This window comes from Falco naumanni, chromosome 5 (assembly GCF_017639655.2).
Source record: "Falco naumanni isolate bFalNau1 chromosome 5, bFalNau1.pat, whole genome shotgun sequence".
Lineage (NCBI taxonomy): Eukaryota > Metazoa > Chordata > Aves > Falconiformes > Falconidae > Falco > Falco naumanni.
In genome coordinates this window covers 78566884-78589194 of record NC_054058.1, presented here as the reverse complement: position 1 = coordinate 78589194, position 22311 = coordinate 78566884, and positions in this window count along the sequence as shown.

The window sequence follows — 22311 nt, the reverse complement described above, 5'->3', positions numbered from 1 at the left end:
ATCACGTTGAGATAGGTGGGAAAAGCCTGGGAATCTGGATCAGACACGGGGAAAAGGTGAGCCATTGGGATCAAAGAGAAGGAAGCCCGACTGCCGTGGAGCTGAGAGACTGAGGGTAACGGGCGGTAGCGGCGGAGTGCATGGCCAGATGTGGCAGCAGCCCACAGCGGCAGCGGGTCCAGAGCGGGTCCGGCCGGACAGTGGTGATGGCCGCGCTGGGGGAAGGTGTGGGAGCAGCGTGGTGTTGCGGGCAGCTCCTGCTGTTGCTGCTGCTGCTCGGCCTGGTGGTATTCTTGCCGGCGTTTATGTGCTCGTTGAAGGTGTCTCCACTTGTAGTGCTTCAGTTTGCTTCTGTTGTGGGTTGTAGGTGAAGTTTACTAGTTGACACCAAGCCTGGTGATCTTTTTCAAACTGAGTGGTGGGGCTTTTTTTGCCTATTATTTCCCTTATTTCTTGAGATAGTATTCCTGATGTTCCTTCCCTTAATATTCCCGCGGCTACAGATTGTACCCACTGCTGAGTATTGGATAGCAAGTGCAACTTTTTTGCTAACGCCCCCAGTCTGATGAGATTACTGCTGGAACCCCAAATCTCAGTACTATTTCTTACAATAGTACTTTGGTTACTTCTTTAGCTTTATTGGTTTGGCAAGGGCGTGCTTCTGGCCACCCTGACAAGGCATCCATCATGACCAGCAGGTATCGAAACCCCCCTTTTCTTGGTAGTTCTGAGAAATCAGTTTGTCACTGTTGCCCTGGATAATTTCCTTTTCCAGTTGTCCCCGTTTGATTCATGTTCTCCCTACAATTTTGTCAGTCTAAATATTTATACTATGAGTCAGTGCCCCAATGGGTCTTACGATGTTCTTCCTTCCTGGGTGACCCTCTTATAACAGAGGGGGCCATTCCTCACATCAAGGTCTGGCATGGCATGTGTTCCCACCGCTCAGCGCCTACTGGCTTGCAGCCAACAGCAGAGCTCAAGATTCTTCTTGGTGGCAAACACAGAGGCCAACCCAGTCTTGCCCTTGACTGTGGTAGGAGGCACCTGACCAACCTTATTCCTTGTACTTCGTTGTCAATGCAGTTTCATCTGCGCATCCCATAACATGTCACTGCCATGGCAAAACACACAGATTTACATCGGTAGTAGAACTACTACAGAGTGCGTTTTATTTCAGTTTTCGTGCCAATATCCCCTGCAGCCCTGCTGACCAAGGAATATTGTTTTACCTGAACTGGGCAGGCCTCCCTTTTCATTTCTGCTGTAGCAGGCAAAGCATTTTTTGCCTTACCCAGAATTTACTCCTGGATATACGTGGTTAAATATTTCTTTTACTTCAGGGAGGTCCTCTTTTCCACTTTTCTGTTGAATTAAAGATAAGCTCAAGATTTCAATTAATTGATCATCTTTAACTTCCATTTCTCCTTCTCTAAACTTCTAGATGCTCTCTCTCATCCCAACAAAGATTTTGGTGAATTTGGCATTCCTATTTATTTTCTTATTTGTACTTTAAAGGTTTCAGAATGCTTTTTCCTGGTGGCCAGTAGCTCTGTAACAAATTCTTTCCTCACTGAAGTTTAACACCAAATAAGTTGCTTCTGTGTCCACTAAAAATTCCACCCCATTTTTCTCTAGACCCCAGCTTTAATTTAACCAGTGGATCTGCTAGGGTGGATTCCCCAGGTCCCTCAATCTAATTCTAATCCAGTCACTGGAACCCCCTGATGGTTCTTCAGCTTTGGGCAATCTGGCTGCCAGTGCCCACTTCCCTACAATATGCCCACAGATCCGGGCCCGCAGGGCAGGGTTTGCTCTTTCACCTTGGCCAGACATCCCTCCTCTGCCTCTGCCTCTTCTTCTCATGTTAGTCCCTCTGCCAGTTATCACTTTTCCCGAAGCCACCGCGGTAGCTGTGACTACAGCACGACGCAGCTTTTCTTCTCTGACCTGCTGTGCATGCGCTGTGCTGCTTCCTGTCAACTTTTCTACATCACGATTACCCAGTAACAATCAACTCAAACCTTTTTCTACTCCTGTTGGGTCGTCCTGATAGTCTTTCACAACCGACTTCCACGCATCTAAATCTCCCATCAAAGATTCACCTTTATTCTCGCCCGCCCCCCCCGCCCCCATTGCCTGGGGCCAGCTCCCGGTCCTGTTGTGCTGCAAATGCTGCGGCCATTGGGATGACATTGTCGGGTCCTTCAGCTCTGTTGCGTCCGCAGCTGCAACCCCCTCCTCCCCACTATCAGAAGGATTCGGGGCAGGAGATGCTCTCCCTGCTCTGCAGCAGTTACAAGTGCCTGCCTCTGCAATTGATCAAATTAATAACATATTCCTGTGCAGCAAGGTTTTGTTGTAAAACTAACTTTGGAGTGCAGCTTCCAGCATGAGAGGTGCTGTGCTCTTACAAATCAGATCTCATGTATTCAAAAAAAACCCCAAACAACCCTCAAACAAACCAAACTCTTAATAAAAGGAAGATTTTTGCAAGAAGGGGTAATGTTTGCTTAATATTAGCTATGCACTTCTCTGCTTCTATTATTTTGCTGGATATTGTTGCACAACATCTAGAAATGGAGTAAGTATAAATTATCCACATAAAGGTAAGATAAACTATGATGTTTTTACTAGTCCTGAGCATCTGAGGTAGGACATGTTTAAGGTGCTTCACAGGTAATGTTATAAATTGAGACCACAATGGATCATAATCCAATTAAAATTTTATTAATTATAGCAAGTAGAATATGAGCAAAGACAGCGCTGGACGACAGGGGAGTCTGCGCTCCACCAACTGCCGTACTGAGCAGTTCAAACAGTCCCTTTTTATACATCTTTACTTCCATGTTCATGAGGTAGTGGAGTCATGCTTTTGTTGTTAGGGGGGGTCGTTTTCTGCCTCCTGCTGGTCTTCCTCCTTTGTCTCATTGCCCTGTTTCTGTCGGTTCCTGGACACCTGGTGGCATCCTGGACACTTGGCGGTGATCTTATCTTTTCACAAGTGGCATCCTGCACACCTGGCGGTGATCGTATCTTTTCACAAGCAGCATCCTGGACACCTGGCGGTTATCTTATCTTTTGTTGTCTAATCTTTACATTTACATATGGGCTTAACATAAATTTAAATAAACAATACCCTAGTCCATAGTTTCTTACAATCCCCCCTTTTTCTTTTTATCCTATTATTGTTTATTAGATGCTACTTTCATTCTCGGCACTGCAAGCAAACCTTTTTCCACAATCCCAACATTTATCGTAACACTCACAAGGTAATACGTCACAATTACAATAGGCATAATTGCGTAATACATATAATAATAACATACAAAACCAAAACTTAAAAATAAAAATTTTCTTAACACATTCCCTTTTTTTTTTTTTTACATGCGTCACTATCATGGCTAGACTATAGGGATTTCGCATGCGCGGTCTTTCCAGATTTTTCCAACACATTCTGTGGTGCTTTAAAATCGCGCATGCGCATGCTCAAAGGTATACACGGACCATTCGCGTGACAAACAATGGCTACTGCGCGCCCAGATGAAATCCCAAACCCCTTTCCCGAGCTTACCACTCCGGTAAGTCTGTTAATGGTAACATTTATGGCACTATGGCCAAATGACAGGTCCCAGTTTTCAATGTAAGGTTTTTTACCACCAGACCACCACGTCACCTGCCAGAGAAGAAAGGTCTAGAGTGGACATTTCGCCCTCTGAACATTCTGTAAGGTGAGTGTTCTCAAAAAGTTTAACCTATATGGTTCATTAGAAAGAAGATCAAAATTTTATATATATATATCTTTTTTTCCTGTTGCTGTTTAGGCAGAGGGTGCGTTTTTCTGTTGTCTCACGTCAAGAACTTATGGCGGAGGTGAAAAAGTATAAAAGGCGTTTCCATATCGTCGTCTTTGCGTTCCTGGCGCTTGTTTTTATTGCTATTCTATTTTTTTTTTTACTCAGCTTACATTATTATCTGAATTGTTAAGAGTTAATTGTTTCCAAATTCTTGTTGGCTATTAAAATGTTATTTTGTGTGTACATTTTGTCATACTACTCGCATTTGTTTAACGCCATCGGGTGAAACCATAATAGCAAATTGCATGTTAGTTATAACGTGTTGAATTAATCTTATAAACATGGAACAACACATGGCAAAAACAATAAGGTGGCTAATCCACATAACAAATAAAATAGGATTCATTTTACCCAGGGGCTCCCGAGAAGCCAGGAAAACAAGTCAATATTCGTCTTTCCAAGTTCAGACGGGAACATGGGCTAACTTCCCTATCTCTGATGTGATTTGTTTAACTACCTCACCATTGTCATCAATTTTCAAACAACAATTGGAAACATTTACTTTACCACAAACACCTCTTTCTTTGGCTAGCAGGTAGTCCAGAACCATCCTGTGTTGATAAATTGTATTTAACATCACAAGCTTTAGCTGTTTGATTAATAATAATTTCCAAGACAGCCTGTAGACGAATGATATGATTCAGATTGTAGATAGGTTCTCGAGCGCCGTTAATAAGTTCATTAGGATTCCAAGTTGCAGGTTTATAATACTGTATGATACGTTGGGGTGTCCATTCATTTAATAAATATTGGTACCCCCTCAATTCTTGGGAGTCTGGAAAAATCAACTTGCCACTGTTGCCCTGGCTAATTTTCAAACACATTTCACATCGCTGAGTCACCTGTTTTATTACAGTATACAAGTTCTGCCCTATCAATTTCTGATTTAGACTTTTATATAAATTATCAGCTCCCCAATGCATCTTATTATGTTCTATTACGGCTGTGGTCCATATTAAATTGGATGGTACCACTATACGACCATCCCTCAAATAAGTCCACTTATTTATTTTATCATTCATGTCCTGAATGACCTTTAAGTTTTCTTTAGAATAATTTGGCTCCTGATCTGTACTTACAGTTTGGATTTTACCATCTGGTATTTAGGATAATTCCTTTTTTCCTACCTCCTCTACTACTTGTATGGCTTCATGGTCGGCCAGGCAGTTTCCAGTTTCCAAATCAGTGCCTTAATGGGCCATCTTATGTTCTTCCTTCCTGGAAGACCCTCTTATAACAGAGGGGGCCATTCCTCACATCAAGGTCTGGCATGGCATATGTCCCCACCGCTCAACGCCTACTGGGTTGCAGCCAGCAGCAGAGCTCAAGATCTTTCTTGGTGGCAAACACAGAGACCAACCCAGTCTTGCCCTTGATTGTGGTAGGAGGCACTTGACCAACCTTATTCCTTGTACTTTGTTGTCAATGCAAAGTTTCATTTGCACATCCCATAACAAGTCACAGTCATGGTAAAACACAGATTTACATTAGTAGAACTACTACAGAGTGTATTTTATTTTAGTTTTTATGCAATATTCCCCACAGCCTTGCTGACCAAGGGATATTGTTTTACCTGAACTAGGCAGGCCTCCTGTTTATCATTTCTACTCTAACAGGTAAAGCATTTTTTTCCTTACCTGGAATTTACTTTCAGATATACCTGGTTAAAGATTTCTTTTACTTCAGGGAGGTCCTCTCTTCCACTTTTCTGTTGAATTAAAGATAAGCTCAACATTTTAGTTAATTGATCATTTTTAACTTTTGGTTTCATTTCCCCTTCTTTAAACGTCTAGATGTTCTAATAAATCTCTTCCTAACAAAGATTTTGGAGATTTTGGCATTCTTATTTGTTTTCTTAGTTTGTACTTTAAAAGTTTCAGGTTATTTTCCTGGCGGCCAGCAGCTCCCACAACTGTAACAAATTCTTTTCACTGAAGTTTAACACCAAATAAGTTGGTTTTATATTCACCAACTTTTCTACATCACGATTACCTTAGTAAAAATCAACTCGAACCTTTATCCAGTCCTATTCACAACCAACTTTCAAACATCTAAATTTCCCCATCAGAGATTCACCTTTACTCTCCTCAGACCCGCTGCCTGCCCTTGAGGGGCCGTTACCGGTCCTGTTGTGCTGCAAATGCTGCAGCAATTGGGGTGACATTGTCAGGTCCTTCTGCTCAATTGTCAGCAACAGCAACCCCCTCCTCCTCACCATCAGAAGGGTTCGGGGCAGGAGATGCTGTTCCTGCTCTGCAGGTTACACAAGCCTGCCTCTGCAGCAGCACTTCTGTTTTAACTCTTTCTTACCCTGAATGCAAATCTGCTACTTGTTGCTTTAAGTCTGTGTTATTACATATCAGCCTTTGCAGGCAAATAGCAAACACCCTGCCATGCCTCCAGCGTGACTGAGCCGCACCTTCGAGGGGATACGGGGGTTTGTACAAACTCACCCCAATACTTTAACACTTTCACAGGGTTTTTTGACTCTCCACCCCCCCGGCTTCAGATCTTACATACATTAGCACAAGTTTTTTATCTTACAACGTGTTTCATTCTGGTTGCTCCATAGAAGGAACCACAACCTCCCCTCTGATCCTTTTCCATTGCTAATATTAAGGGATCTTGTGGAGCTAGGTTAATACCACACTCTTTTGCCACTCTGGGTGATTCCTCAGAGTGAAAAACATACCAGCATACATTACTTCATCCCATTTTTCTTCTCGCCTTAAAAATAACATTAATTTTAACAAAACATTATAATTCAGTGTGCCGTTTAAGGGCCATTTTCTCTGTCCCCTAACTTATACAGGGGCCACCACTGATTGCAGTACTTAGCCAAAGTTCTCTTATTCACGCTTCCCCCAGCTGCCCCCCCCCATTTCCTTCCAGTGACCTTTCTTACTATTATCTCAATCGCTATCCCAGCCACAGAGACTCTAAATTCACTTACAGCTCTCTCTCTTATCCCAAGGCGTCCAAACCTTACAGTCAGGGCATTCAATTTCTTGTCGCCACCATACATATAATAATTCTTTACACCATATACACTTTAAAACATACAGAGGTTCACATTCACCCCTCGGATGTTCAAGACAATAACCACATACCAACATTTGTAATATACTGAATACAGAAATGTTCTCACATTTCCAGAATAAATGAGTATAACAATTATTAATAACCTTGTAATTATTAATTAAAAGGCCACTTTTCTCCACATTCCAGCTTATAAAGCGGCCACCATTGATTACAATATTTTATCAATGTTTTCCTATTCACATTTCCACCAGCGGATCCTCCAATATCCTTCCAATGACTCAAAACACACCCTAGCGGATTTTTTTTTTAAAATCCCACCACTCTGCTTTCCTCCCATTTTTCCAGCTTACACTCACAGAACACACTTATCACTTACAGAATTACTACTTACAAAATGCAACACACAGGTATCTTTCTACAGCAACACCAAGAGCTCACTATTATTATCAAAAATATAGCCAAAATCACAGTAACAATTATCAAAGTCAAATTCCACATTCCATAAATCCGGTAACCAAAATAAGCAACACTGCAGCAAATAAGCTTGAAACAATGAATATTCCATTAACGCCTATACATATTCATTACCTGAACCCGCCTACCCTCTCTTCGTATGCTAATTAGCTTATCAGTCTTTCACGCTTGTGCAGATTCTTCCAAAAATTGTGGGCCGGGGTCTTTAGAATGTGGGCAGTGGTCTATGGGAGGAAGGCTGTAGGTCTTCCTCATGGTGTACTTTTCACCTTTTGCTCATTTGCAGTGTTCTTATCAGTCTGAGGTAATTTATGCCCTTGCTGGCCATCTGCTTTTCTTGCTTAATTATTTCTTTTACCCTTATCTGTCCTCTCCTGCTGAAGTGTTCCACTAAAGTTTTTCCCATGATTTTGCCACAAACTGAGTTTTGAGGAGCGCTTGCCCTAAAGGGTTGTCTGGATTTACCCCAGAGTACAGCTGAAGGGCTTTCCTCAGTTGTTCCAACCACTCAGTGGGGCTCTCATCTTTCTTTTGCATTTCATTAAATGCTTTATTGATATTCTGGCCACGGGGTACTGCTTCTCTAATCCCCTGAATTACTATAGTTCTCAGGTCCTGCATATGAGTTTTATGCACCGGATCCTGATTATCCCAATTAGGTCTTTGGAGTGGCCATTTAATATCTGCTTGGGGTCCCTGGGTTTTCCTCCCAATCTTTTTCTGACCCACAGACTGGCCAAAAGACATTTTTAGAAATCTTCTTCCCTCCCCATATCTTAGTACAATATTCTATCATTTTCTGCTTATCTTTCCCTAGGGTTCCAGGGAAATATCTCCAATTGTCTAAGATATATGCCAGAGGGGTATTCTTAGGTACAGTAGGTACCCTTCCCATGGGAGTCGAAGGCTTGCTGCCCTTCGCCCCCATCTTCTGGAATATCCACAAACATACACTCACTCGCTCCCCTTGTTCCTGGCCCAGTCCCTCGCGGGAGATGGGAAACGCAGTACTTAAGAGTCCACACTCGCTTGGTTCAGTATATCGAACCTCTCACTCGTTATATTCCAGGAAACCCAATCCCGCCCGAACGGCAAACCTTGCGAACAAATTCGCAATATACTTACGCGTCCTGCGTCTTCGTCCGGACTCCCGTGCACAGAATTTTTATGGGATTTTACCGGTTTCTCCTTTGCTCATTATTCTAGAATTTAGGTTCGTCGGTAAGGTTGGAGTAAGCTGTTGGTCGCGGGGCCGCGAAATGTCGCGGGGCGCCTCCCCGGAGGACCAAAGCCCACCGTTCCTTATCCGAGTCACGGCACCAGAAATTGTTATAAATTGAGACCACAATGGATCATAATCCAATTAAAATTTTATTAATTATAGCAAGTAGAATATGAGCAAAGACAGCGCTGGACGACAGGGGAGTCTGCGCTCCACCAACTGCCGTACTGAGCAGTTCAAACAGTCCCTTTTTATACATCTTTACTTCCATGTTCATGAGGTAGTGGAGTCATGCTTTTGTTGTTAGGGGGGGGTCGTTTTCTGCCTCCTGCTGGTCTTCCTCCTTTGTCTCATTGCCCTGTTTCTGTCGGTTCCTGGACACCTGGTGGCATCCTGGACACTTGGCGGTGATCTTATCTTTTCACAAGTGGCATCCTGCACACCTGGCGGTGATCGTATCTTTTCACAAGCAGCATCCTGGACACCTGGCGGTTATCTTATCTTTTGTTGTCTAATCTTTACATTTACATATGGGCTTAACATAAATTTAAATAAACAATACCCTAGTCCATAGTTTCTTACAGTAATGTATAATTTGAGGAGCATCATCCACTGGCCCAAAGAGTCCTGAAGCCCAGTGACAGGGAGCATACATCAGGACCCTTCCCTTTTTCTTGCTGCTTCCTCCTATACTGCTTTTTTATTTTTTCCCTTTTTTTATTTTCTCTCTTTTTTCTCTTTTCTTTATTCTTTTTTTTTTCTTTTTTTCTTTTTTCTTTTTCCTTTTTCCTTTTTTCTCTCCTGCAATAAGGGCTCTTTGGTATTGGCCAAATAGCTTTTGAAGTAAATTTATGAAAGGAACTGGCTATCCCCTAAAACAGAATAGGTTAGCTGACTGACAGCTCTTAGGCCTTCTTTCCTTCATGACTATGATGCTACATGTATCTTATTGTAGGAGTAAGTATGAAAATGTTTTCACAGAGCATTAGCTGCTTCTGTGTCCCTTTGAGAAGATGAATTGTGTTTCAAATGACTGAACTCAAATTCTGGCTAATATTGCTAGTAAGATAGCTCTGTGCATTTAGAAAACAAAGCAAGTAGCCTCTAAAATGACTTGGTTTCATCCCATTTATTTTTAAATGGCAAAAGAAGTAGGCAGCCAGCCTGAACGTGGCCTAAGGAGTGATGTTTTCTGAGAACTTGTCGTAGAATAAAAGACTGTAAATGCAGCCTTGGAATGATGTCTCGTGAAACAGTATTTACTTACCCTACAGTCTGCAGAAATCAAAAGACCAGAAGGAGGCGTCTGTCACCTGTGTAAATAAGTCTAAGGGACACTGGATCTCTGATGTAACTCCTGGAAGAGTTTCATCTGTAGCTTGCTTGCTGAGTTTCCTGAGTGAAAGATACTGGGCAAATGGAGATTTAAAGTATTAATACTAAATATCTAATCCGGTTTTGGTGCCTGAAAGGAGGCCTGAATGGTTAGTAGGGCTCACGGTGCTTAAGTAATCATTTTGCAAAAGCTGTAACAGAAGTTTTTTTTTTTTCTTATGGCATTAGTTGAAATGCTGAAAATAATCCTGACTGTTCCCTATAAAGTTCATAAGAGGACGCTGTGGATTTAAAGGAAAGAATGCCTGTGGTCAGTGAGGAAGCTGCTGTGTATGTAGCTAGCTGCATACATGTTTCTGACTTTGTGTTTCTAAATGCAGCTGTAACAAGTACAAATTACAGCAGTAATCACTCTGCAGTTTAAAGTTATCATTTCTCTTGCTTGAGGCAAGCAGTTCACTTTTACAATTTGCACAAACATGTTGATTATGTATACTAGGAATTAGTGGTAAATCACTGAAGTATATGTATATCTTTTGGAAAATCATTTATTAAAACATCTCACATTTCTTGCTTTCAAATATGCTTGGAAAAAAGTGTCTCTGAAACAAATCAGAGGGAAAAAGTGGATTTGCTTTTAGTACAGTATGTTCATTATGACATAATTTTTTGTAGTGTCTTGATCTACCCCATAAATTTCTCCTGAAGTCATAATGTATTTTTCTGTGTTCTTTTTAACATCACTTCTTCACTAAGTGATGTTGTTTATAGCTGCCTTGTCTTGTATGGTGTGTATGCAAACCTGTTGCCTAGAAGCAGTAGAGAAGTTCTTTGAATTATTCACATATGTGTATTCACTACTTGCTCACCCTGGATTCGACTAAGTGTTGTAGAACAGAAAGTCATGGATGCTGGTAACATGCTCTCATCACCAACATTGGTGTGGCTCAGCTACACACAGAGTTATGTATTACGATACAACTTCATGTCATTGTTGTGATTTGGTATTTCAAATAAAATGCCACAGTAGCCAAGGCAAACCTGAGAGCACAATCAATGTAACGTCCAGGAGACTGCTCCATTGTTTTGCCAATTGACAGGGTCAATAGATAGCACACAGACACCAATACAGAAAATACCCTTGATGTACTGTTTGTTTCAAATTAATGCAGAAAATAAGGCAATATGCACATACAGAAGGATTAGCCTACGATACCCTGATTCAAACAATAAAACAGATAAGCAAGGCAATGCACTTAATCGTTACTATTCACAGTTAGCTGTAGTGGTTCAGAAAGATACATCACCCGTTGCCCTAATACATTGCCATGCTCCAGATCCGTTGCTGTCCTCCAGATCTGCAGTCGCTGGGGAGCCCCTCTTGCATGAGGATCTGGAGAGCCTGTCCCGGCAGCTGGGAAGTCCTACGCAGAGCATCTCCTGGTAGGTGAGGTCTGCAACGTTTCTGCAAGAGGGTCCAGCTTTTATACTATTGAACAAACAAGCTCACATAATTCCAAATGCGGAAACATCTGGTTTCACTCTCCTGTCAGATGCCACCAAAGCCTGGCCAGGGGTTGGGGAGGAACCGAGGGAGTTCCCTTTATCGACTGGATTTTAACCACTGGTTTCCAGACGAGGCCAAACAGCTGGACTCATGGCTTTGACTGCCTGCCTCTAAGCAAGGAAGGATGTGCTGTCTCTTCTCTCGTGATTATAGTTTATCTAAGCTACATCTTTTGCTAATGGCCATACATAGTTCACTAATGATCATGCATATTTTGCTAATGATTGGATACTAAATACATACATTTAACGCTGGGTTGTTGGGTTCATCTGGAGGTCAGCTTTGGCTCAGGGCCTGTTGCTCAGGCCCCAGCACTTCATCCCTCTGGAATAATACGCTGGCATTTGAAGTGTTCAAGTGAGTAGTAACTTGCATACGGAACAGAAGTAATGATTGAGACATCCGACCTGAAGCTCACAGGCGATCGCCAGAGAGCATAGGAAGGCTTCAGGACTGCAGTTTCTTGGCTGCCATAGGTTGGCCCTTGCAGCTTGAGCTCAGACTTTGCGAGAGGTTTGTGTGGCACTTTGTCACTCCAGAGGGAGGCATAACGGAGCAAGCCACTGAGCAAGATTCATGCTATAGGACTATATCAGTAGTGTATGTGTTGGAGGTCTGAAACTTAAAGCTGATGATGGCAGATATGAGAATTCACGTTTTAACCTCTTGTGGCATGTGCTGAAACAAAACTTTTCTTCTGTTATCCTGAAAGCAGGTCTTACATGCTGCATCAAGTTAAACATTAAAAGCTTCTCTTTCTGTAACCACCGAAAAATGAGTTGCCACTGATTCAGTAACACCTTTCTTACCTCCACTTCTCCTGTTTAAATGGAATAGTCAGTTCTTGATCTATATTTGTCTTTTGCAGGAAGAATCCAGTTCACTTTCAGCAGTTCAGTCTCCCTAATGACAATGACAATCATGAAACAGCGATCGTAACTCAGGATAACAATGATAACTGTCCTGAATGTCCTTATGGAACGGCTTGTTTTAGGTAAGAAGCACTGTACAAAATGGCTTTTCTTGTTTTACAGGTTAAGAATGTTCTCCCCTGGAGTTGCAAAATGACAATAGGATAGTGATGTTAAATCTTGACTGTGGCCTTCCAAATTTACTGTGGACAGACTGCTACCTTTATGGCACCATGGTCTGTGCAAAATATTTGTGATTTCAACTGGTAAACATGAAGCCTTGATTTTTTGAACTTGTTCAGTGGCCTAGAGATCAAAACTTTTTTATTTTTCAACCTGTAGTAAACTGTTCTTCTTGTATAGAAACAATAATTTATTGTTATGTGTTGTTCTTGATATGTAACTTTTAGTTTAGATTTTGACAAAATATTTGTTGAGATTTTGTACAAAGCCTCTATCTTAGCCAGTATTTGATTTGTTAGAAAGCATAATTTAGGTACCAGCAAGAAAATCCAGTTTATGACTGACTGCTGTTTCTTTTAGCAGCTGACGATTTTCTTCAAAAGATCCTTTTGTTCAATTTGTTTCTCAATAGCTAGGTTTTACACTTGTATTTAGCAGAGTTTAATGACTGATTTGTAATTGATGCAGTGGACAAAAGAATATATTTTGAGGCAACAGCCCTTCTGTGGGGGCATATTGAAACTAACAGCTGCTGTTAAAGATTGTGCTTGAGCAGAAACATTTTCTCTCTCTCCCTGGAAGCAGGATGATCCTAAAGAGTGTGCTCCTTATAAAGTGTAACAAAATGAGAGTAGCTTTTAAGAAAAAGCCATCTTATGTTCAACTAATGCAGAAGAAGCGTTTCTTTTCTCAAAAACCATCTGTGAGATGAATTTCTCATATCAGGGTGAGAAATCTAGGTTTATACCACCCATCATATACTTTTCAGAAGTACAACGGACACTGTCCAACACTAAAACTGTCTCTCCCTGCAGGTAAGACAACTCCTGTGCTTAGTTGATCATTTATTAATCAGTGTTTCATTGTTTTTGGGGTAGAAGAAAGGAGGCACCCACAAAGCAATGATAATTCTTTCCACAAAGCAACAGATGTCATTTGTAGGGTTTTCATGTTATTTTTGTTGCCTTTATCTGCTGGCTACTACTTGAATACATAATTGTGTGATCTAAATGCTGTGCCTTGAGTTGGGAATCAAATGTTCTGATGCTGACAATACTTGCAGAACATTGAATTAGGCAACTGTTTTTGTTTCAGTACAGTGTATTTAATAGAAAGCTGTACTTTCATGTTTTTATTCAGGTAAGTATCCCTTCTAATGCACATGTCATGTAATTTGGGACAGCAGTAGCTATAAAACTAAATCAACTTGAAGTATGTGAATTTGTCACAAGTTATTTGACATAAAAATAATTTTTTTCTACTGAAGAGCGTTGTGTTTTTGAAGAATAAGAAAACATAAATAAACTAGTTTTACAAGGCAGTTTTCACAGCAAGGGTATTTTGTGAAATATTCAAAAAGTTCTGCAGTTACAGAAATTAATCTTGTGTTTCAAGCAATGTTGCATGGTATGTCATTCTTAAATAGTGGGCTTTAATTGTTGCTTCTTTTCAGAAGCAGAAATTAGGGCAACTTGAAACAGTTTACTTCTGTGCAGAAAATTTTAAAAAATTCTAACTTTGGAAGCAAATTGAGCTGAAACTATTTTTACGTGCGGCCTTGAATAAAGCCTCTATTACACTAACACAACAGAGCAGCACAGTGTAAGTGGGACCAAGATAAAACATTAGAACAGCATTGAGTAACTGCTTGGGGGGGTAGCATAAATCAGTGTGTTCATGACCTGGATCACAGCCTGAATGAGGTGAGCATTTATTGCAGATCCAAGAGTAAGTTGACTTTAATTTTTTTATTTTCATTGCATTGATGCTGTTTTTTAATAGAAGACATACACACTTGTATATTGAACTGTCTGGATTGCAGCAGCATATTGCAGAAATGAGTGATCTCTCTTAACAATCCTTCTGTGGCCTTTCCCTGTGATACTTTGAGACAAGTGATTCTTTCCAAATTCTTTAATTTCCCAAACTATTTGATCTGTAGCCTTATGTTGCAGAATATGGAAGTTATGCCTGGGTATCTCAGACTTGTGATGCACTATGTGTGCACTGCACTTTATGCACCAGAGGTTACGTTCTGGTTTTGGTTTTAGTGAGAGTAAATAATTGGATCCATTCTTATTATGCTGAACAAATGCATCTTATCTTAAAAATTTGGAAACTAACTCATCTCTTGGTTTTGATCAGCTGGTTTTTTTTTTTTTTTTTTTTTTTTTTTTTTTATAAGGCTGAAACAAAAGGAACTCTTATTGAACTTTTTTTTTTTCACCCTACATTGTGTAAGCTGAGACACTGCAGTAAGGCACTGGTCACAGAATTTTATTTTTAAAAGAAATGAAAATTATTCACAAAATACAAAGGAGTTCTGGGAACTTGTTAGGTTCTTGTTAAGCGTGGAACAAGGTGGCAAATCAAGCTTATACTGTTTTCTTCTTTGCAGGAAGAATCTACAGCATAAGCTAGAATACAAGCACAGTGCACCTCCAGGTAAGCTGAGTTGTTCAGTATAGCTCAAAGGAGGACGGGGACGGGACGACAACGACCCCCAAACCCAGTAATGGATGCCAAAACTTTGGAATAAAATGCTTTCACTTGAGTGAGTAACGCTGCATTTGCAGCTTGCTCTGTATTGCCCTGTACCCTTGCTCTTCGTAAGCATGAGGTGTTGCCATTGTCTGTGATAAGGAAGGTAAGGCTGCTTGGCCGCTGCACACTTACATTCACTTTTTCAAATGTTTTTCAACTGAAAAAAGATGGTCTGGGTCAGACACCATTGACGTAGTTTGTATGCTTTGTACCTTAGGATTTGACAAAAATGCCAGGTGGCAAGTGGCTATTTTCATGAGTTTAACAGGTTTTCTTGAAAACTAAGCATGGTATAGTGTGGTCTTACCAGATCTCCCTATTCTGCTTCCTCCATTTGGAGCTGGAGTATTACAGTGAAAACAGGGAATATACTGAAGTATTTCTCAACATTTCAAATGGATACTGCAGTAAATTATTTCTACAGCTTTTTTTCCCATCCCCATAGCATGTATGTTCTGTTGAGGCTTGGAGGGAATATAATTAAAACTGAATCTGAGCTTATATTCTAAAAATCTTTTTATATTCCAGTAACTAGACTTCTTGAAAAACAGAGGGGAATGTACTGTTTACATTTTGTCTGTTCTTAGAGAATTCAAAGATATACTTTGCATTTTTTTTGTGCTTTTTCTTAGTTATTGGACTTGGAAGGTTTTTTTCCAATTTAATTCCAATGCAAAGAACAATACTTTAGAGCAGAACAGTTATGGAAATGTAATGATAATGCATTTTACTTTAAAAAATCAGGATTATGACATTCTCCCTGCCCATGGCAGGAGGGGTGGAACTGCATGACGTTTAAGGTTCCTTCCAACCCAAACCATTCTGTGATTCTATGGTTATTAAGGAGAAATTGCATTTATGGAAACAAAGGTATAAAATATTTAAATGCTGCAATTGTCTGCTTTAAAAACCCCAACCAGTATTGATGACATTTGTCTACAGGTGGCATGGTTCCTAATTGTAAGAACTGTTCATCTGGGTAATCTTTCAAGAATCATTTAGTGCAAAAAAAGGTCTTTTGGGGGTAGCAGAGTAGTTTTTACACTTGTAAATACAGCACAACCATTGCAGCATTTCTTTTAATAAGTCAGTCTTCTGTTGTAGCAACCTTTCCGAATAACCCTTATTGCTAGATTGTACTCTGTCCTGGCTAGTAACATTTCTTTCTTTAGTAACTGAAAGAGGAACACGACAACGAACTTCAAAAAATGATATGTTCTGATGTTATGAATGGGCCCATCAGCATGGGATGCAACCAATCTGCTTTGGTTTTGGAGCATTTATTAGTGCTAGAGATGCTTGACAATACCTGAGGAGAAGGTAGCCATTATTTTAATAAAACTCTGCTTCCTTTTTTACAAGTAATAGTGCTGGAATTGAATTTGTGCCAGGCGTCCTGGCTGAGCACACCTATACTTCCCTGGAAGCAGGCAGCAAAAAACCAAATGTTTTAAGGAGAGACATGTGTGACCAAAACAATTCTTCCTTCCTTGAATAGGGTTCATAATAGGATGAAAGGAGCCAATAGTTCATCCACAGCTAGTTAAGGTTACCCCATGAAGACTGATCGCTCTTGAAACATTGAGATATTCCTTCTGCATTGCATTGACCTCTAAATAACTTTCAAATTATACCTGTGCATGTGGTGATGAGCTTTTCTTATATTTACTCTGAGGTATTGATGTTACAGACTTGTTAGGACTAAAGTGTAGAAGAAGGGTAATGCCTTTCAGCTGGGGGCAGCGTTCCCTGTGAACTACATACGTATCCTTCGAACTTTAGTTTCTAGACATCAGTGAGGATTATGTAGTATCACAGGCAAGCTGTAGTCTCTCTTGATAATGTAACCTGTAATACTGTGTATGAATATCTCTTCCATTTACCAGTAGTACACCTAGCTTGCTTTGCTACTGCCAATAATATTAACTTACATGTTGCAGGTGCACGGGCTCCAGTTTTAAGTATCCTTTAGGTCTGGTTTCCAGGCGTCTTTTGTGTCTCAGTTTCAACTTCCAAATGTGAAGCTTCCTGTTATTTCTATAATAATTTAAAAGTGAGCTTTGAAGAGCAGTCTGAAAGCCTGATGATATGCTGTCTTTACTTTCACTGGCCTGAACAAGGCATGAGGATGTGGAACTGCTGCATCTTGAGTGGAAGTGGGAACTGACTTGTCTTCTTTGAGATCACCAAGGTGTGGTTGGGCATTTCCTAAAGAAATCTTCAAAATAGAAAGATCTGCCTTCTAGAGAAAGTAAATTGAAGTGCAAATAGCTGTAGTTTTCTAGACAAAGTGTTTCGGCCCCCATTCTGTTCTGTGACCTACTTTCCACGAGAAATGTCTTTCCCATCCCATTTCCTTCATCATGTATGTGCGTACTTTTGCTGTCACTGAATGCTTGATATGGTTGTATCTGTGCACTAGCATATTCTGAGGCATATTTGTTAGCTGTATGCTTTGCCACATCCCATGATGCAAGTACAAGTCCCATCTTGATCACCACTCCCTTGCAGAAATGTGTGTTACAGCATGGCAAGAATTGTTAGCAGCGTTGTAAGTGCAGCGACCAGTTAAGATTTTAATAATGAAGCAAGCTGGACTGTGTGCGTGTCTGAAGTTTAAAGCTAATCTTGAAGGTTTTAAATTGCTGCTGTGTCTTTCATAAGAACACCTTTCTTACCGGAATGGTAGATCCTGTGTGTGCAGCTCATGGCAGGTGGTCAGCCAGCATGGCTATGGATGGAAAAGTGCTTCTTTTGTAAACATGTAAAACTTTGACACAGAAGTGAAATTCAGTCTGTTAAATTCAACTCCTCTTCCTTAAGAACAAACCAGGGAAAAAACCTGATATTCCATACACAGTGGGAAGAAGGGAATTCATTAATTAAAGTTCTGTTCATATTTCATGATTTCTTTTAATCCCCTCCCCCCCCCCCCCCCCCTCCCAAATCTTGTTGACTGGCTTGCTTAGTTCTCTTGAGGGCAAAGCTTGTAAAAGGTTACACTCAGCAAGCTCACATCTGAGGTGGTCATACCGAGCCATGCAAGATCACACAGGCAGGGTTCCTTTAAAAAAAAAGCCTTTATTTCGTGTTGTTTGGCACAACTGCACTGTTAAGCACAGCAGGATTAATTTCTGTTCAAGTGCACTGAAACTCCACCGGTACTTGCCATGTTTAGTTTTTAACATCATTAGTCTAATGGCTACGAGATGGATTGCAAATTGCCTATAGAGAATGTGGTCTATTTTCTGAGAAATAGTCTAAGGCTAATCACTGGGTGAATAACTGTATGGGAAGAAGGAAAAATACTGGAGAAAGGCTAGAGTTATGTTGTCATTACATTGTCACTACTGAATGACCTCAGTACCTTGTTGCTACTTGGATGAATGATCTGCTGTGGCTATGGACTATGCATAATTCTCCTACATACTTCTGTGTATGTTTTCTAGCAAGCTGATCAGGTCACTTCCAAACAGAACCCTTTGTAAAGGGGCGGTCAGCAAGCTTTTTCTCCCCACATGAAGGGGATACTTTCAGGGAATGTTTCAAGGTCATCTTTGTAAATATGGTACTAGGGGAAAGGCAGAATTGTGTTTAAAGAGCAGTTTCAGGGGCTGTGGAGCTAAATTCAACTATAGCAGAAAGAGATGGAGTGGGAAGACATGGAAGAAAGCGTATCATTCGCTGCTGAAGTCTAAAAACATTGGTGGATGAAAAATATTGTATGCTCCTCGTACATTTGTAGGAAAAATATGGAAGTAATCAGTATTTTTCCAGAATTCCTATTTCTGTTGTAAAATACCACCTGCAGTGCTGTGAAAGTGAAGAGCAGCTTTTCTTTGCTAAGCAGGTCTTTGGCTTATTATTCTCACAGGCTTAGGCTGAGAAGAGAGATTTTGTTCTGAATGTATTTAGCATCTTTGTTTCGAGCTCTCCCTCTGGGACGTAATTCCTTCTCCACGACCATAGTCCGTGATTCTTAGAAGAAATTCTGCTGTTATGTGTAAACATGGGCATGATCACTTTCCTCTAAAGTCTGGTAAACAGTAAACTAGCAAGCATCATATGGGATTACAGCTGAAATTAACAGTTAACATTTTCAGGATTTTCTGCTAGGTGGTGCACAGTATAGATTGCTACCCATAGGGTATTTCTCAGTTGTAGTATTGGCTGTGTCATGCATGGCTGACTTTATTCTAGGAAGTAATTTGGTGCCTCTGTAGCACAATTGACCCATAAAATTGTGTCTCTTTGAGGAACTTGACTGCTGCTGTAAATGCTTTTGAAAACCTTGGGTGAAAGTTGCTATAGAGTATAAAATGTTAATCAGACCCTAAGATAATTCTGGAATAGTAACATTCCCACTAGCAGAAAAATGTAACTGACAGAGGATGTGATCTGACTACACCAGGTACTGGTGTTCTCACTTGTTCACCACACGCGTAGCTTGAGTGTCTGGAGCTCTGACCTGAGGTTTCAAGAAGCTGCTAAGAAATACTTGAGGTTAATATAAACATGGATGATTTGGACTTGGTTCTGTAGCTGAGAAGAAAAGACAAGTTTCTAGTTTCATATAAAAGATTATAAGACCTGCTCAACAAATAAATAACTTGTACGAGATCATTGACAGGTTATCTCCAAATGAGATAAGAATGCAGAAACTGGAGGCTGGGAAGAAAAGGAACAAATACAGCTTTACTCAGGAGTATGACTTAAGGGCTGGAATATTAACAGACTGTGGCTAGTTGGGAATTGTGGGCCTGTAAGAAAAAGGGAGGTAGCGTAGGCTGGTAGAGCAATGGTCATGCACATCTGCCAAAGTCCAAAATAAACTTGTTAAAGGTTCTCAACTACCGATAAGTAAAAGGAGAAGGCAATGCTGCTATGGCAGCAACTTTGCACCGATGCTACCAAGGCAGGTAGATACGGCTTCTTCAAAAATCAGGATTTCCCTGTCTCTGGGAATTGGTTTAAATATGCCAACATATTTGAGCAATTAAAAGACTACTGCAAGACAAGCTGCCTAAAAAAGTTTAGGAACATGTGGCGAGCAGCATCCATTTCTTGTGAATAGAGGTTCCCAAGTCTTTGATTCCTGCCAATACATAGTATTGTGACATACTGTGAAGACAGAAGGCAATTTAATCACAAAGTGTAAGTTGTGCAGAAGATGGATAGGCAGCAGATTGGACAGCAGTGCAATAGACTGAACTAGGAAACGGGTAGCCTGCATCCAGCTCAGGAAAGAAGTGTTCAGCATTTGTTGTTTCCTTAACCTGTGTTCAGAAAGGAAGCACAGACTACTCAGCACAGATCCAAGTTGAGAACATAGGAGGTGAGTGATCTAGCAGATTCTCTTTGCTCACCTGAAGCTCAGAAAGAAGTGAATGGGAATTCAAAGCCATGTCAGATTCCAAAGAGCAAGAGTATAAAATAGCCCTAAGTAAATATGGATGGGTGACGGCAGAAAATTTAGGGTCAGAATAGCTGTCTAGAAAGAGCTAGGGGCTAAATGGCAAGAAAGATGCCTTGTTTAGATACAGAAGTAGCAGAAAGATGACCAGGAAAATTGTGTATGCCACTCCTTCAGGAAAGGAGAGTTGCCAGAAGACGTTATTTGATACTGTTTTCTTCTGATATCAGAAGATGTTATCAGAAGAGGCCTGGTGACTGTCCTCCAAGTACTGGAAGAAAAGCCACTAAGGAGAATTTTCTTATTTGATCAGACTGGTAAGCCTTGCAGTAGTGGTCAGAGAAGGATGGTACAGCTTTTCATGAGAGTCTTGAAAATTAAACACAAAATTGTCAGCATTGGATAGAGTGCTTTAGCTGAACCTTTCTCCTGCTGAGGAGAGAGGATAACTCGATGGCCCCTGCAAGGTCTCTTTAGTTCTGTATTTATTATTCATGAATATATGACATTTTTGTCCCTAGAGGAAAAAGGGCTGTGGAGAAAGATGGTGTCAATGGTGACGAACCAAATGATTATGACCTTAATGACAGCTTTAGAGATGATGAGGAAGAGGAGTGCGAACCTACCAACAAAGACTCTGACTGGGAACCAAGTTCAGAAGACAAAGATAACGAAGATGTTGAAACGCTTTTGCAAGAAGCATCTAGATTTGTTAGAAGCAAAAAAGTAGCCACATGGGGACAACATTACAAATGCCCAAGCTGGTTATGTTAAAACATGGATGTGTAAGGAGGGGAATTGCTTTGAAAGCTGCTTTTTCCTCAGTGAAGTAGGCACTGCAAGAGGATTTTAACGGGGGTGAGGGGATTCAGCAATGCCTTTCTATTCCATATGCAGTTTTTTGTTTTATGAAGTGGTGGAGCCAGAGGACTGAGCTCTGAAACTTTTTTGTGATTTTTTTTTCTCCTCATCTATTTCTTATGCAACACCATTGGTGTTTCATAGTTTGAAATACAATTGTAAAGGTTGTTAATGCTTCATCTTCCTGTGCTTGAAAGAAATACTGGCATTAGGAAAGCCTTTTCTTTTGCTGAAGCACAGTATTATACTGTGTTGGATGAAGGGGAGTTACACTGCACACCTGCAGTATCGCAGACTAATTCTTGGCCATTGCTGGGGAGTTTGTCTAAATTTTTTTTAATGTTCTTTTGAGTTAGTGCAGTGCTACCGGCTTTCCTCTTCGCTGTCATTTCTTTGATTCTCTTGCTGTGCAGGAGTTAAATTCAGAATGTGTAAATCACTTCAGAACAGTATATCAATGTATGAAACGACTTGGTAGTCTAAACAATGGTTATGGTGTATTTGCTGTAATTACAGTAGGACCTCTTTCCATGCCTGTACCTCACTGGAATTGTGTTCAGTTCACAACAAAGCTGAAGTCTTGATGACTGTATTTTTGCACATTTAATCTTGTAACATACTGCGGGAAAAACATCTGCCTGTGTCTCTGTGATTTCTAAAGACTACTGAAGGATCTTGCCTTCCATGTGTTCACAGCATGCCTGAGCTTTCAAGAAAGTAAGTTAAAAAGTTTTATGTGTTTCAGGACAGGTGACTGGAGCTGTGTGAATTTGGCACCTTCTTGGACACAATCTGGAAATTCTGCAGGGGAATTATTCTTGTGTGGCTCTGGCTCCCCTGGGAACATCTGCCCAATGGCAGTTGGAGACAGACATCCAAATACACTCAAGCTTTTCAGCTGG